The sequence below is a fragment of the Bos javanicus genome, chromosome 17 (assembly GCF_032452875.1).
Source record: "Bos javanicus breed banteng chromosome 17, ARS-OSU_banteng_1.0, whole genome shotgun sequence".
Taxonomy (NCBI): domain Eukaryota; kingdom Metazoa; phylum Chordata; class Mammalia; order Artiodactyla; family Bovidae; genus Bos; species Bos javanicus.
In genome coordinates, this window is record NC_083884.1 from 27,493,831 (window position 1) to 27,506,829 (window position 12,999).

Sequence of the window (12,999 nt, forward strand, 5' to 3'; positions counted from 1 at the left end):
GTCTTGTACACAGGGTTATTGTTACCATTTTTCTAAATTCCATAAAAATGCGTTAGTATACTGTATTGGTGTTTTTCTTTCTGGCTTACTTCACTCTGTATAATAGGCTCCAGTTTCATCCACCTCCTTAGAACTGATTCAAATGGATTCTTTTTAATGGCTGAGTAATACTCTATTGTGTATATGTACCACAGCTTCAGTTGAATATGGTTGTACTTACTTTTACTTAACCAGGCTATCACCATATTGGATAGGCTCAAGGTAGTATAACATCTAGTTAAGAATGGCCAAACTCTGATATTACATAGTGTATCTCCCTGAAAATTCTAACACAGGAAAAATGGGTTTTAAATAATCTGTTTCCAAAATAATATGCGCCACTATTTCTTTTCTACTTGAACTTATTTTTTATGTTTTTAAATATGAATTTATTTATTATTAATATCTGATAAATCAACCTGAGGGCTTTAACCCTCCTGCTACTGCTAAGTCACTTCAGTCGTGTCCAACTCTGTGCGACCCCATAGATGGCAGCCCACCAGGCTCCCCCGTCTCTGGGATTCTCCAGGCAAGAACACTGGAGTGGGTTGCCATTTCCTTCTCCAGTGCATGAAAGTGAAAAGTGAAAGTGAAGTAACTCAGTCGTATCCGACTCTTTGCAACCCCATGGACTGAAGCCTACCAGGCTTCTCCATCCATGGGATTTTCTAAGCAAGAGTACTGGAGTGGGGTGCCATTGCCTTCTCTGTTAACCCTCCTAAGCAGTGATAATAGTAATAGTTGTAATTATAATATTAATTTATTGATTTATTCATTTAGTCTAAAGTATTTAGTAAGCAGCTTCCCATCCTTGTCCTTTCAATCTCACCTCCTACCCCCAAAGCAACTGAAGTTATCAGTTTAGAAATGCTTGACATTTGTCTATGACATGCAGATAAAAGTATTTACAAAGGTAGATAATATTTTTGGAATGTTATCTGACCTCTAGTAATGCAACAAGGAAAATCAATTTTTTGCCTGGTAGTTTAGACCCTGCCTTGCAATTTCCACATTCTTTACTCTCTTTTGGGAATGCAGATTTGAAGACAAATTATTTTAGAATACAATTTGAGATATTTGGGATGCCTCTGAGATTACATAGATTGTGGCTATCCACACATGTGTGTGCTCAGGCGTGTCTGACTCTTTGTGACCCCATGGACTGTAGCCCGCCAGGCTCCTCTGTCCATGGGATTCTCCAGGCAAGAATGCTGGAGTGGGTTGCCATCCCCTCCTCCAGGGGATCTTCCAGACCCAGGTAACAAACCCTCATCTCCTGTGTCTCTTGCACTACAGGCAGATTCTTTACCAATGAGCCACTGAATCTTGTCACTTTTTTGCACATATGCCCCAATATGGGATGACTAGATAATCAAAGTGGTGTCTAGAATTAGAAGACATAGGAACTCCGTTTTGCTATTGTTCTGTAAAGGATGCTGTTTATTCCATGTTATTCAAAAATAAACTTGTAGCTGGGAAAAGCTCACTGTTTCTCAGGAGTTTGTCATTCCAAACCCAAGTCCACTGCAGTGATAGAACAGAGTAGATAATACAAAATATGTTTATCTGATACACTCATTCAAATGAAGGAACTTGAGAGGGAGCAAGTCTTTCTTAGAAGTGTGGACTTTCTGCTAATATTTGGTCTCAAACAAGACAAGAGATTTATTTTTAAAACAGAAAGGCAGTGAGGATGAAGGGGCCAAGACAGATTCCAGAGAGGTTTAGAACACAGATGCAATAAAACTTAGAGATTAATATATTAATATGGAAAAGAAAGAATATTTATACCACTGAGTAAGAGACACAGAATGAAAAACAAGTGTTAGAAAGAAGGTGATATATTTTTTAAACCTGTTTCTGAAGATATACCAAAAAGGGGTGTGTTGGAATTAATACCAACTGTTTGTATCATTTGAATAATTTAATTAAATATAAATCAAGCCTCTTTTTATCTTACTAATAATATAAAGAAGTATTTGCTCTAGCTCATATTTGACTTTCCCTCAGAGACCTCACCTTGAATGGATAAAATGGATTACATAGTACTGAGAGGGTAACAGGCAGGAAGGCTGCTGCTGCTAAGTTGCTTCAGTCATGTCCGACTCTGTGCGACCCCATAGATGGCAGCCCACCAGGCTCCCCCGTCCCTGGGATTCTCAAGTCAAGAACACTGGAGCAGGTTGCCATTTTCTTCTCCAATGCATGAAAGTGAAGAGTGAAAGTGAAGTCGCTCAGTCATGTTCAACTCTTAGCTATCCCATGGACTGCAGCCCACCAGGCTCCTTTGCCCATGGGATTTTCCAGGAAAGAGTACTGGAGTGGGGTGCTATTGCCTTCTCTGGGCAGGAAGGCTAGGGATCTCCAAACCGAGGAAATAGGCTGCAAGTGTCAGCCTTTTTTTTTTTTTTTTTTTATCTCTCTCTTAAATAGCAGGAGGAAACAATCTCTCTATGGAAATGCTTTTCTTAAGCTATGTTAATGAAACTATGTATTTGCTTTGGAATTTGCCTTTCTTTAAAATAGTTCCACCTAAGACTATCTTTTTTTCTTTTCTCAAACCTTGGGCTGATAATAGCTCAACAAAGCGGTATTCATATCAATTGTTTTATGGCTGGGGGATGACACACTTGTGCCATCCTATCTCAAAAATGCATATTGTGGGAGAGGGGCCTGGTGAAACTCCTTCAGCCTTGAGGTGCCTCTCACCTGATTAATAGCTTTCCAACAGATGTAAAACAGCTTGCTAAAAGTAGCAAAGGGGGCACTCTCCGTCCCACTTCTGATGTGGATTTCAGAAGCTTCTCTGTCCCCTTTTCACTTTAATAAAACGCTGCTACACGAAAGCTCTTGAGTGATCAAGCCTGGCCCCTGGTCTTGAAGCTAAATCTCCTTCTTTAGAGATCACCAAACCAACACCATTCACTGTAAGTTGTCAGTACTCCCATAGATTTACTCCTTTTTCTTGTCTCACTGTCATTGTTCAATTTTTAAGAAACTGTTGGACACATTCTTAGGTACTGATCTCAAATCGACTTTTCATATCTATAAGATTGTCATATTAAACACCTGCAAATAAACTCATCTGTGAATTCTCAGTTTGTAACATAATAAGAGCAAAAATTATTTGGAGCTTTTCTGTGTGTGCAGACAATCTGCTAAGATTTACATATATATCTAAATATATTGTGTCTATCTCTATATCTATCAATCTATCTGTCTAACTTTATCTTTTAAAAGTTAAAAAGATAAGGCCGGGCTGGGGGGACCTACCCCACGCCCGAGGCCAGGGACTGTGGCTGGGAGGACCTACCTCATGCTCGAGCCCAGAGTCTGCAGCCTGGAGGACCTACCTCACACCTGAGACCAAGGGCGGCAGCCAGGAGGAGCAACCCCACCTCCAAGGAGCAGTGGCTGCAGGCGAAGGAGGGCCGAGAGGAGCTATCCCACGTTGAAGGTCAGGAAGGGCGGTGGTGAGGAGAAACCCCTCGTCCAAGGTAAGGAGCAATGGCTGCGCTTTGCTGGAGCATCCATGAAGAGATACCCCACGTCCAAGGTAAGAGAAACCCAAATAAGACGGTAGATGTTGCAAGAGGGCATCAGAGGGCAGACACACTGAAACCATAATCACAGAAAACTAGTCAATCTAATCACACTAGGACCACAGCCTTGTCTAACTCAATGAAACTAAGCCATGCCCATGGGGCAACCCAAGATTGGCAAGTCATGGTAGACAGGTCAGATAGAATGTGGTCCACTGGAGAAGGGAATAGCAAACCACTTCAATATTCTTGCCTTGAGAACCCCATGAACAGTATGAAAAGGCAAAATGATAGGATACTGAAAGAGAAACTCCCCAGGTCAGTAGGTGCCCAATATGCTACTGGAGATCAGTGGAGAAATAACTCCAGAAAGAATGAAGGGATGGAGCCAAAGCAAAAACAGTTCCCAGCTGTGGATGTGACTGGTGATAGAAGCAAGGTCCGATGCTGTAAAGAGCAATACTGCATAGGAACCTGGAATGTCAGGTCCATGAATCAAGGCAAATTGGAAGTGATCAAACAGGAGATGGCAAGAGTGAACGTCGACATTCTAGGAATCAGTAAACTAAAATGGACTGGAATGGGTGAATTTAACTCAGATGACCATTATATCTACTACTGAGGGCAGGAATCCATCAGAAGAAAGAGTAGCCATCATGGTCAACAAAAGAGTTTGAAAGGCAGTACTTGGATGCAATCCCAAAAACGACAGAATGATCTCTGTTCATTTCCAAGGCAAACCATTCAATATCACAGTAATCCAAGTCTATGCCCCAACCAGGAATGCTGAAGAAGCTGAAGTTGAATGGTTCTATGAAGACCTACAAGACCTTTTAGAACTAACACCCCAAAAAGATGTCCATTTCATTACAGGGGAGTGGAATTCTAACTAGGAAGTCAAGAAATACCTGGAGTAACAGGCAAATTTGGCCTTGGAATATGGACGGAATGAAGCAGGGCAAAGACTAATAGAGTTTTGCCCAGAAAATGCACTGGTCATAACAAACACCCTCTTCCAACAACACAAGAGAAGACTCTACACATGGACATCACCAGATGGTCAACACCGAAATCAGATTGATTATATTCTTTGCAGCCAAAGATGGAGAAGCTCTATACAGTCAACAAAAACAAGACCAGGAGCTGACTATGGCTCAGATCATGAACTTCTTATTGCCAAATTCAGTCTTAAATTGAAGAAAGTAGGGAAAACCACTAGACCATTGAGGTATGACCTAAATCAAATCTCTTATGATTATACAGTGGAAGTGAGAAATAGATTTAAGGAACTAGATCTGATAGAGTGCCTGATGAACTATGGACTGAGGTTCATGACATTGTACAGGAGACAGGGATCAAGACCATCCCCATGGAAAAGAAATGCAAAAAGCAAAATGGCTGTCTGAGGAGGCCTTACAAATAGCTGTGAAAAGAAGAGAAGCAAAAAGCAAAGAAGAAAAGGAAAGATACAAGCATCTGAATGTAGAGTTCCAAAGAATACCAAGAAGAGATAAGAAAGCCTTCCTCAGTGATCAATGCAAAGAAATAGAGGAAAACAACAGAATGGGAAAGACTAGAGATCTCTTCAAGAAAATTAGAGATACCAAGGGAATATTTCATGCAAAGATGGGCTCGATAAAGGACAGAAATGGTATGGACCTAACAGAAGCAGAAGATATTAAGAAGAGGTGGCAAGAATACACAGAAGAACTGTACAAAAAGATCTTCACAATCCAGATAATCACGATGGTGTGATCACTGACCTAGAGCCAGACATCCTGGAATGTGAAGTTAAGTGGGCCTTAGAAAGCATCACTATGAACAAAGCTAGTGGAGGTGATGGAATTCCAGTTGAGCTATTTCAAATCCTGAAAGATGATGCTGTGAAAGTGCTGCATTCAATTTGCCAGCAAATTTGGAAAACTCAGCAGTGGCCACAGGACTAGAAATGGTCAGTTTTTATTCTAATCCCAAAGAAAGGCAATGCCAAAGAATGCTCAAACTACCGCACAATTGCACTCATCCTCACACACTAGTAAAGTAATGCTCAAAATTCTCCAAGCCAGGCTTCAGCAATACATGAACCGTGAACTTCCAGTTGTTCAAGCTGGTTTTAGAAAAGGAAGAGGAACCAGAGATCAAATTGCCAACATCCGCTGGATCATGGAAAAAGCAAGAGAGTTTCAGAAAAACATCTATTTCTGCTTTATTGACTATGCCAAAGCCTTTGACTGTGTGGATCAAAATAAACTGGAAAATTCTGAAAGAGATGGGAATACCAGACCACCTGACCCGCCTCTGGAGAAACCTCTATGCAGGTCAGGAAGCAACAGTTAGAACTGGACATGGAACAACAGATTGGTTCCAAATAGGAAAAGGAGTATATCAAGGCTGTATATTGTCACTGAGCTTATTTAACTTATATGCAGAGTACATCATGAGAAATGCTGGACTGGAAGAAGCACAAGCTGGAATCAAGATTGCCGGGAGAAATATCAATAACCTCAGATATGCAGATGACACCACCCTTATGGCAGAAAGTGAAGAGGAGCAAAAAGCTTCTTGATGAAGGTGAAAGAGGAGAGTGAAAAAGCTGGCTTAAAACTCAACATTCAGAAAACGAAGATCATGGCATCCGGTCCCATCACTTCATGGGAAATAGATGGGGAAACAGTGGAAACAGTGTCAGACTTTATTTTTGGGGGCTCCCAAATAACTGCAGATGGTGACTGCAGCCATGAAATTAAAAGACGCTTACTCCTGGGAAGGAAAGTTATGACCAACCTAGATAGCATATTGAAAAGCACAGACATTATTTTGCCAACAAACGTCCATCTAGTCAAGGCTATGGTTTTTCCATTGGTCATGTATGGATGTGTGAGTTGGACTGTGAAGAAGGCTGAGCACCGAAGAATTGATGCTTTTGAACTGTGGTGTTGGAGAAGACTCTTGAGAGTCCCTTGGACTGCAAGGAGATCCAACCAGTTAATTCTGAAGGAGATCAACCCTGAGATTCCTTTGGAAAGAATGATGATAAAGCTGAAACTGCAGTACTTTGGCCCCTCATGTGAAGAGTTGACTCTGGAAAAGACTCTGATACTGGGAGGGATTGGGGGCAGGAGGAGAAGGGGACGACAGAGGATGAGATGGCTGGATGGCATCACTGACTTGATGGATGTGAGTCTGAGTGAACTCTGGGAGTTGGTGATGGACAGGAAGGCCTGGCATGCTGCGATTTATGGGGTTGCAAAGAGTCAGTCACTACTGAGTGACTGAACTGAACTTTATCTTTTACATATACTTTCATATGGCTCTAAGTTCATCCTATGTTCAATTCCATATGTATGTATGTGTATCTGTATATATTTACACATCTTAACCTACATACAGAATTAAAAGACTTCCAAAACATAGTTCTACATCTGGCTAGTTATGCCACTTAGTTGTACAATTATTTCTCAGGGCTTTCAAAATGTTTTCAGTGGACAAAATGGCTGAATGAACAAATAATGAAATCTTCTCTCAGTGAAATGTAGAGGAAGAGAAAAGAACCCTATCTATTTTAATTAACAGATATTTTAATGGGAAATTGAAGAAAATACCATACAAATAGATATGATTTTATTTTACAGATATTCTGTAAATTTTAACAACACCTCAAAATCACTTTCAGATGAATTATCCAAAATTCAGTTCAGTTCAGTTAGAGACTCAGTTGTACTGACTCTAGTGACCCCATGGACTGCAGCATGCCAGGCTTTCCTGTCCATCACCAACTCTTGGAGCTTGTTGAAACTCATATCCATTGAGTCAGTGATACCATGCAACCATCTCATCCTCTGTTGTCCCCTTTTTCTCCTGCCTTCAATCTTTCCCAGCATCAGGGTCTTTTCGCATCAAGTGATCGAAGTATTGGAGCTTCAGCATCAGTACTTCCAATGAATATTCAGGACTGATTTCCTTTAGGATGGACTGGTTTGATCTCCTTGCAGTCCAAGGGACTGTCAATATTCTTCTCCCACACCACAATTTAAAAGCATCAATTTTTCAGTGCTCAGCTTTCCTTATGGTCCAGCTCTCATACATACATAACTACTGGAAAAACCATAGCTTTGGCTAGACAGACATTTGCTGGCAAAGTAACGGCCCTGCTTTTTAATATGCTCTCTAGGTTGGTTATAGCTTTTCTTCCAAGGAGCAACTGTCTTTTAATTTTATGGCTGCAGTCACCATTTGCAGTGATTTTGGAGCCCAAGAAAATAGTCTGTTACTGTTTCCACTGTTTCCCTGTATCTATTTGCCATGAAGTAATGGGACCAGATGACATGATCTTAGTTTTTTGAATGTTGAGTTTTAAGCCATCTTTTTCACTCTCCTCTTTCAGTTTCATCAAGGGGCTCTTTAGTTCTTCTTCGCTGTCTGCCATAAGGGTGGTGACATCTGCATATCTGAGGTTATTGATATTTCTCCTGGTAATCTTGATTCCAGCTTGGGCTTCATCCAGCCTGGCATTTCACATGATGTACTCTGCATAGAAGTTAAATAAGCAGGGTGACAGCATACAGCCTTGATGTACTCCTTTCCTATTTGGAACCAGTCTTTTGTTCCATGTCCAGTTCTAACTGTTGCTTCCTGACCTGCATACAGATTTCTCAAGAGGCAGGTATGGTGGTCTGGTATTCCCATCTCTATAAGAATTTTCCACAGATTGTTAGAAAAGGCTTTAGCATAGTCACAATAAAATAGAAGTAGATGTTTTCAGGAATTCTCCTGTTTTTCTAAGATCCAATGGATGTTTGCAATTTGATCTCTGGTTTCTCTGCTTTTTCTAAATCCAGCTTGAACATCTGGAAGTTCTCACCTCACATACTGTTGAAGCCTAGCTTGGAGAATTTTGAGCATTACTTTGGTAGTGTGTGAGATGAGTGCAATTGTGCAGTAGTTTGAACATTCTTTGGCACTGCCTTTTTTTGGGATTGGAATGAAAACTGACCTTTTCCAGTCCTGTGGCAACTGCTGAATTTTCCAAATTTGCTAGCATACTGAGTGCAGCACTTTAACAGAATGGTCTTTTGTGATTTGAAATAACTTTGCTGGAATTCCTTCACCTCCACTAGCTTTGTTCGTAGTGATGCTTTCTAAGGCCCACTTGACCTTTCACTGCAGGATGTCTGGCTATAGGTGAGTGATCACACCGCAGTGGTTATCTCGGTCATTAAGATATTTTTCATATAGTTCTGTGTATTCATGCCACTTCTTCTTAATATCTTCTGCTTCTGTTGCTGCTGCTGGTGCTAAGTTCCTTCAGTCGTGTCCGACTCTGTGTGACCCCATGGACTGCAGCTCACCAGGCTTCTCCGTCCATGGGATTTTCCAGGCAAGAGTACTGGAGTGGGGTGCCATTGCCTTCTCCCTGCTTCTGTTAGGTCCGTACTATTTCTGTTCTTTATTGTGCCCATCTTTGCATGAAACGTTCCCCTGCTATCTCTAATTTTCTTGAAGAGATCTGTCATCTTTCCCATTCTATTTTCCTCTATTTTTTTTCATTAATCACTTAGGATAGGTTTCTTATCTCTCCTTACTATTCTTGGAACTCTGTATTCAGATGGTTATATCTTTCCTTTTCTCCTTTGCCTTTTGCTTCTCTACATCTTAATTAACATAAATAAAGTTGTTTTCTACATGTAGACATGCATCCTGTTCCTAAACTGATAAATATTAATCTTGAGACCTTTCCAAGAGTATAAAATTTATACAACATACCTATGCTAAAGAAATATATTCCTTTGAAATTTGAGATTTGAAAAAAATGTTAGGTGTTCCCTGGTGGCTCAGTGGTAAAGAATCTGCCTGCCAGTGCAGGAGACTAGGGTTCAATCCCTGATCCAGGAGAATCCCACATGCCATGGAGCAACTAAGCCCATATGTCACAATTATTGATTCTATGCTCTAGAGCCCAGGAGTTGCAACAATTGAGTCCATGTGCTTCAACTCCTAAAACCCATACTCTGCAACAAGAAAAGCACTGCAATAAGAAACTCAGCTCATGTATCACAATTAGAGAGTAGCCTCCACTCGCCACAACTAGAGAAAAGCTCATGCAGGAGCAAAGACGCAGCACAGCCTATAAATAAATAAATAATATTATATAAGGAATCCACCTCCCAGTTCTGAATGATTACTCTTAAATAAAATATTTTTAGAACAGAAACTCACAAGAGTGATTTTGTTTCTTTTATGGGAATTTTATAAATATATTCTTAATCTAAAGAACTGTCAGTTAAACATAGAGGGAAAGAGCAGGCAAATTATATTTTATATAAGACTGTCATGAAAAGTTATAGTTTTAAATAGAAACCTTCCAACAAAAATTATATAGAGAGAGTCATGTGCTATCCAATATAACTTTCTCTGATGATAAAAATGTTCCACGTATGTGTTATCCTATGTAATAACAGTCAGCCACCTCTTGTTAATGAGCACTTGAAATGTAGCTAGCAACACAGAACTGAATTTTTAATTTATTTCCACTTAATTGAGTTTTATTTAAATATACACATATGATGAATAGCTAAAATATAAGAAAGCAAAGACTAACAAATTCTACTCAGTCAGGACTTTATGTAGAAGCTTGTATCTTCTAGAAAATACTACACATAACGTCTGTGAAAACGAATCATCACTTTTAGCCTTTTATAGTAGGAAATTGCCACAGGGATACACAAAAGTCTAACAATAAAAAGAACAAACAAGTATAGATGTACTGCTATGTTAATTAGCGTTTAAGGGTGTTAAGAAACAACAAACAAATAAAAAGATAATAAGGATATGATAAGATACTTGCTGGAACTACTCAGGGAACAAGAAAACATTCTACTTTTAATGCCTAAATTTGATAACATTTCTATAAGTCTGCCAAGGATAATTTTCTTAAAGACACAATTGCCCAATTCAAATATACTATATGGGATTTTGCTAACATGATTACCTTAAAAAATAGAAATAATCTTCATTTGTTTAAAATCTAGATAGGAAAGTATATATAAATTACATTTATCATTTTTCTATTTCTAGTTATTCTGAATGGCATTTTACATTTATTTGTAAGAAGCCAATAAAAACTTCTAATTATTTTGCCTCTGGTTATTTGGGCTTCCCTGATAGCTCAATTGGTAAAGAATCCACCTGCAATGCACCAGACCTGGTTTGGGAAGATCCCCTGGAGAAGGAAAAGGCTGCCTACTCCAGTATTCTGGCCTGGGGAATTCCATAAACTCTATAGTCCATAGGGTCACCAAGAGTCAGAGACAACTAAGCGGCTTTCACATTCTCCTTTCTTTTCTGGTTATTTAGATAATTTGAAATTTTTTTTTCCAAATTAGTCTAAGTCTTTGAAATATTCTAATTTATATTTTTATAATGAATGTTTCTGTTGAAAGTTTGAAAAATGTAATGCAATATATTAAATTTATTTAGTGTAATTTTGGGGAGAGTAAAGATACATATTTTCTATGTAACCAATGTCAAATTGTTTTAAAATGCTCTCACACAGGTTCATAAAGTAAATTGCAATCACACTGATTATAATATCAAGGTTAGAGAAAATACTTTGAAAATAAGGACTAACTGAAAAGGAAAAATAATAAAAAGAAATGTGTATAGCTAAATTTACTAAAAATCATTAGTCACCATAAGTATTAACTCTGAAACCTAAATATCAACTCAATGTCTCCCACCAGTCTATGAAAATGGAATCAAAGTGAATTATGGCAATCTTACTTTCTAGCAAGTCTTTAATAAAAAAGACTCACATAATACCAACAGAAAAAAGAAAGCATTTTCTTTGTCTAAAATCTGATGAGAATTATCTGGTATTTTATATCTTCAATAACAGATGTATAGATGTCTTTAGGACACTCATATGTTGACCTTGTACAACAAAGAATCAAAAGTTAAGTGCATATTCATCAAAATATTAACTTCAAGTTTTGCTTCTGAAACTAATCAGATCACAAGAAACTTTTATCCTTGAACATACATTAATATTGTTAGATTGGGACTTTTTGAATATAAGTAAGAACCACACCAAGTAACTACCATAAGGCAGAATTTAAAAGTATTTTCCATAGGAAAAAATTAAAGTGTATGTAAGTAAGTACATACATACTTATGCATATATAGGCGTACAGACATATTCTTTTAAATTATTTAATTATCTGTCTGTCTGGAGGCATCACACATCAGCTGAAGCAAGCTGGTTTTGACGAGACAGGATCACAAACAAGGCGCCAACAGTGGAGCACAAGGAAGTGAAATGACTTCGTGTCCAACGGCAGCTGCACGTTTCCTGAGACGTTTGTCATGTCTCTGTGCTGTGCAAGGGGGTGAGGACAGAGCTCCCTTAGCTGAGGGGCAATGTGAAGATACAGAGAAACAAGCAAAGGATTTGAGAGGTTTTGTGAAACAGTGTGAGAAACTATACGAATGAGGATCCTGGTCAAAAAAGCAGGGTGAGTTCTCAGTTACTAGCTCCATTTTCCCCTCAAGAAGTTGGCTGCAGTCTGGAGCCATTCAAAGGTGAAAGCTATGAAATTGAACGGAAAGTTTCTTAAAAGCAGAGCAGAAATTGTGAACTCTTTCAGTCCTGGGGATTTAAGGAATATGGTTTGGAAGGAACCCCAGTGAACATGAAGGACTCACAGAATTTCTGAAGGTTATACCTTAACAGTTGAGGTAAACCTGAGGCATGGAGTCTATGCCTGACCCTCCTCAGCTTATCCCTTAATGCATAAAGGGGATGAATCTACTCTACCTGTGAAGAAGACAACAATGTAAACTCTTAAAGGATAACTATAGCATCACCAAGAAAGAAAAAAAATAACTAAAAAGTAAGTAAATAGATATGATCAATAAAGAGGTAAAAATATCAGAAATCTTGTGTATGCCTATGTGCTAAATTGCTTCAGTTGTGTCCAACTCTGAGACCATATTGACTGTAGCCTGCCAGCCTCCTCTGTCCAAGGGACATTCAAAAAATAGAGATTATACAATTATTTTTTTATGTCTATAAACTTGACAATCTACTTGAAATGGACAGACCTCCTGAAATTCAAAATTGATATAAGCTGAAAAAGAGAAGTTAAATAGCTCTATATCAACAAAATTTAACTTGGTATTAAAAACCTCTACAAAAATAAATATCTAAGCCTAGATGGCTTCACCTTCAAATTCTACCAAATGTATAACGATGGGGTAATAGTCATACAAAAACTTCTTTCACAAAATACTGAAACGAAATAAATTCTAAAATTCATGATGCCAAACTAGATTTGGGCATTATGAGAAGAGAAAAAAATAGAGACTCATATCCATAATGAATATGGATACAGGCAAGAATCTTTTAAAAATACAGACAATA

General features: G+C 38.7%; 1 pseudogene; it reads left to right on the forward strand.

Moving 5' to 3' along the window:
* The window catches only part of LOC133229273 (craniofacial development protein 2-like), a 31,360-nt pseudogene that overhangs the window by 17,467 nt on the left and 894 nt on the right, over nucleotides 1–12,999 (forward strand).